Source organism: Leptosomus discolor, chromosome 3, assembly GCF_034619465.1.
Source record: "Leptosomus discolor isolate bLepDis1 chromosome 3, bLepDis1.hap2, whole genome shotgun sequence".
NCBI lineage: Eukaryota > Metazoa > Chordata > Aves > Leptosomiformes > Leptosomidae > Leptosomus > Leptosomus discolor.
In genome coordinates, this window is record NC_141393.1 from 61092509 (window position 1) to 61097707 (window position 5199).

At 45.5% G+C, this 5199-nt stretch overlaps 1 long non-coding RNA gene across 1 annotated transcript; it reads right to left on the reverse strand.

The window, feature by feature from the left end:
• Positions 1-470: 470 nt before the first annotated feature.
• Positions 471-4264, reverse strand: LOC147415874 (uncharacterized). The gene is made up of 3 exons (XR_015183425.1): positions 1991-4264; positions 1770-1899; positions 471-983 (listed from the first exon to the last, which is right to left on the reverse strand). It is a non-coding gene; the product is annotated as an uncharacterized LOC147415874 (long non-coding RNA).
• Positions 4265-5199: the final 935 nt, after the last annotated feature.

Consider the following 5199-nt stretch of genomic DNA (forward strand, 5'->3'; position numbering starts at 1 on the left):
GGAAGAGAAAAATGAAAGATGTCAGTGATCTTAGAGACAGAGAAAGGTGAGATTGAGGCTGCTCTCTGCCACCCTGGATTGTGTTTAAAATGGCAGGGTCTACTGGAAGAGGGTAATTGTTACAGTGCATTTGGATATTGTTAGCTATGGGTTTCAAATGTATTGAGAGCGTTCAGGTGGCAACACAAAATCTGGTGAAAATAGCTGATGTTACTGTTTCATTCCATGAAACCTATGGAGGTGAAAAGCAGTGTAGGATTTTTCTCTCATTTCATGTAACACTATTTTTCCTCATTTCCTCTTAAGTGAAACAAGCTATACTTCATGCAATTCTTTTAAAAGGCTGCGGCATGTTTCCTTTAACCTAGCTAAGTTAAAGGGGTGAAAAAGTGAAAAACCCTTAGACTAAGAAGGAACTAAATACATACTGTGCTCCTCTAATAATTTTCAGATAAAACACTCACTGTGGATTGTGATTAAAATGAGTTTTCCTTTAATGGGGATGCAAGTGCAACTGCAGCAGCATGTCACATTTACATCCAAAATTAATTAGGCTTCATCAGCAATAAGCCTCTGGAAATTTTAATTTCCAGAGCCCCATCGAACACAGCATGTCCAACCAGAACTCAGCAAGGCTTTGGATGCTGGAGGGGCAGCATCACATGCTGCCTTGAGACATTGTTGTTTTGCACCAGGTGGAAATTTTTCTAAAGCAAACATGTGACTTCTTTTACCACTCTGGGAACATGAAACCAATACTTTTAAGGAATTTGTTTGCAGATGAAATACACCAAATCAGCAGGTAATCCTGGGCACACGTCAGAAACATCAGCATGGAGCCTCTCGTGTTGCTTCTGCTGTCCGGTGCCCATCTAAACCAGCACAGCCTTTATCAGTGTGCTTCCACAGGAAAGGTACCGACTCCTCCTCATCCACTTCCCTCTGGAAGAATCGCTTCTGCTCTGCTGCTCCAAAACACCAATCTGAAAAGGAATCTGTGTGTTCACATTTTTGCTTTTGTGTTTTCGTTGAAGTCATGCTCTCTTTGTTAAAAAAATGCAGGAGGTGAGACTCCCAGTTATGCAAAACAGCTACCCGTGTAACTTCAGAGTAACGATTAAAACCGCTGATACTCAGACCTGTTCCTTACCTCACCTACTCCTCTACCAGCCCTTTCTCCAGAGCTCTTTGCTACGAGCTCCTCGCTACTCCCAGACCAAAACTGCCTGTGCTGGTGCAGCCCTTGACTCCTTGCCTTGAACTCTCCAATACCATCAGCCCCAGGGTGGTCCCAGCAGCAAAGACGAGACCCACGGACGGTGTCTTCTTGGGTGGAGCAACACAATGGAGTTGGGATGGGGTCCATGGCTCTGTTGGGCATCCGCCAACACCTTGAACAGGAATCATTTGCTCTCTGACACTTATTTTTAGGCAGGAGGAATCTGAAGCTTGTGCAAATGTTTAAACACATGTCTCTCTTGAATTATTCAGTGTACTTTGCCTGCTTCTGGAGTTAATTAAAATGGAGGGCAGTTGATAGCAAGCTCTCACATTCACTGTAGGGAGGAGGCAGCAAACTGTGGCAGAGGAGCACTGATAACCACCCACCCTCTCCTCCCCTCCTGCACTGCAAGCTGCTGTGCTCCCTTGGCAGTACTGACCAGCAGCAGAGCACCAAATCTTTATGAGTTTGCCTTAATTTAAGGAAATCGGTGCGTGCACAGCACTGGGGACTGACATGTCCTGAGCTATGCTTGAGGATGTGGTACCTGATTTCAGAAGATCCAGAGAACCACCCAAACCAAGAGCTGTTTCCCTCCTGAGCAGCATCACACTCTTTTGTCCCCCAGTTTTCTGCTATGGTTGAATGAGCCTTTTTCCGGCATCAGATGCACATCCCTGTGTATCAAAAAAAAACCAACCCAGACTGAGTGCAGCTCTTGTCCTCTTGAAGTCAGCAGGGAACTTGAGATTGGGATCAGAATCTCACCTATGAGCTTAAGTACAGGTCCGAGCCACAGCCTTTTGGAGTGAACAGGGGTCATTATCCTGGCTCCCAGCAGTGTTTGGTCCCAGAAAGCCCGTAACATTAGCCCGACATAAATGCACGATCTCATGTAAGAGTATATTAATGCATACATAGATCCACGCCCCTCTCCTGCTCCTGTGAAATGTTATGAAGAGCAAATCATGTACTACGTTGCACAATCTTACTTTTATCATCTGCCTGAATACAGAAATGATAGAGGTAACTTTGATACTGTACCTCACTGAAACACTCCGTTCCTGATGAGTATTTTTGTCCCCAATCACCCATCAATTAAAGTCACAGTTTCGCTTTGTGAATCACTGACAAAAACACAGGGTTTACATATTCTCCGACTACTTGGCTAGTAGCTATCTCCAAAATGTGAGATACAGTCAGAAACATTTTATGCAGAAAGGAGGAATGATCGTGTCATCCTTTGTTCACAGAGTAATCCTGGGGACTAGTCTTCCCAGTAACAGGCCATTGCCATTACTGTTACCACACAGTGTTCGCACCGAGTGGAACAGGACCCCTCACCTGGAAACAGGAGCGAGAACGTAATCACAGCGTTCCACTGAGAACAGCAAAAAGAGGAATGCAGCTCCAACACATTGATCTGCTTTTACTCTAAGAAAGTGACAATGTTATCACAGTTGAGCTGAGCATATTTGTAAAGAACAAATCATGTTGAATTCTCATTGAACTCATGAAATTTTTCAGGCAGGGTGCTCTAACTGAGCAGTTTTTGGAGCTGGCATGCCAAGAAGGTACCTCTGCACCTGAAGAAAACTGATGTTGCATGGCTGAGCCAGGGAAATTTCTGATGATGCAAACAGACTTCACCAGAGTCTTCATCAACTTGTTTTTTTCATTCCACTTTGTCCAACATCTCCAGGTTCACATTCAGAAATGGCTTAACCAGACCTAAAACCAAGTTACATTCTGATACCTCTAATATTTGCACATATTGGGACACTGCAGTTAGGCTACTTGATTTGTAAAGATGTTTAATCAGGCAGGCCTGGATTAAAGTTCAAGTTCAAGTGCTCTGTGCTGTCCAGAGACGATTTGAATGAACAGTAATTAAAACACAGTCTGATTCACATGGGGCACTACTGCTGGACTTCGAAGCCATGGCTGCATGCTTGAAACTCGGTTGGGAAGGATTTTTATTTTAGTATAACTAAAACGAGGCTTTTTGGTACTGATGCTTCACGCTGAACAGTAATAGAAGTCACATTTTTTTAAAAAAACATTTTGGGGAAAGGCAACATCTTCACCTGGTTTCAAGGCTGAATGCTAGCAGACAATGGAAGTCTTTTATCCCACTGTTGTCAGAAGCCGATAGCTGCTGGCCAGCTTGCTTGGAGCAGAAACTTCGACCCTTAAAAGGAGGACTTGTGGATGAGAGCCAGGAACAGAACAGCCGTTCTTGTCTGCAGCCTCGCAGCCCTGAGGAGATGTCGCAGGAGCAGAACTGCTGTTCTTCTCATGCAAAACGTGGGTGGGAAGGTGATGGCCTCCAGATGGGAAAAGGGACTTTCCTGATGAAAAAGCCTGAGAACCGCCGGGTTAGAACAAATCCATCTGGAATTGACAGCTGAGACGTGTCACAAGAAAATTGCCTTGCCTCAGAATCAAAACCATAAATTATGGAAAGTTTTATCAGAAAATGGATGGTCCTCAGAGACCTTATTTTTGAGCAGAAAGCGATGCAATGTATCACTGTATGCATGTTGTTTACATCTTGCTTTAACACGGTTCGTGGGAGGAAGTGCACCACTGCCAAAAAAGACTTGATAGTTGCATTGTCCACGTGTAGCAATATTTAGACATAGCAAACCCACTAGTATTTATAAGTCTGTCCCATTATGGTATCAGTAGGACGCTACAGGAAAAAGAGTAGGCCTTTATGTCTACTGAGCTAGAAAGGGAGATAAAGGCTCCCAGGAAATCTGATCAGAGAGGTGTTGTTTTCAGGCACAGACAGCGTTTCGGTTCCTGTCCCATGCCAGAGCTCGAAGCTGTACTTGTAGTAACAGGAAACGAGAATCACAATCTGAAGCCAGAGGCACATGTAATTCAAACAGGCTCTTTGCTCTCTTTCACCAGTACTCGACACGTGCTGCAGTACACAGCAAGCAGCTTTGCTGCACGTCCCACTAAATGAGCCGGGTTGGTCATTAACCCTCAAATCCGACCCAAGGCTTGGTAGGTGAGGAACCTTATTCCTTGGACCTGGTCCATAACAAACCTTGTATCTGCCTCTGAGCACTTATCTATTTCCCGTGGGAAGGACAAGAACTTTTCAGTTTCTAGTATGAGTCAGCGCCCCGACCGTCTTCATCAGCGAACACCCAAAGCCATCCTTGGGGCAGCACTGGGAGGACCTGGCTGAACGCCATGCTGCTTCCAGCTCTGAACTCCACTGCCACCTGCCTTTCTCCCAGGAAAGGGGACACATGTTCCCCAGGCACCTGCTGGCTCCTAAAACAACAGTAGAAATAGCTTAAAAAAAAAAAAAAAAAAAAAGATGAAAGCCAGCCCTGGGCAGCCTGCAAGCTTACAAACACTCCCACAGCTCCTCTTCTCTCTCCTTGATTCTGTAACCAAAACAGGAGTGCGGCACAGCACGTGAAAGAGGAGCCCAGGCACGTTGCTGTTGTATAGCCAGGGACGGCTGCAGCTGCTGCACCGTGGGAGAAGACCACCTCTCCTTTTGGGGATTCCTGCTTAGGTCAAGGGGTCCCTGCAGGCTTCAGAAAGAGACAAAAAGGAAGCTGAGGGTTGACTCTACTTAGATTTTAATCTATCTAGAACTTAAACTCTTGGTAGCAGGATGTCTTTTTCGTCATTTGCAGAGTTTCTAGCACCAGAGTCCTCCTCCAGAAACACTCAAGCCACTATCGTAACACCAGTAATAACTTTCCCCGTTTAAGTGACGCAGGCTAGCAAAATGTTCTATCACGGCTGTACGGCACTGACCCCGTCTGGGCTCACAGACATAGCCAGCAGCACGGTCTGGCAGAAACGCCTTCCAGTAAAGATCAGAGAAATAACATAAACCATCTAATTGCCATCTTGGAGCAGAATGCTGGCTGAGCTAATCCCCGTCCTCTCCCCAGAGCAGTGAGCAGCAGGGCAAGGCCCTGGACAGTCATGAATCATCC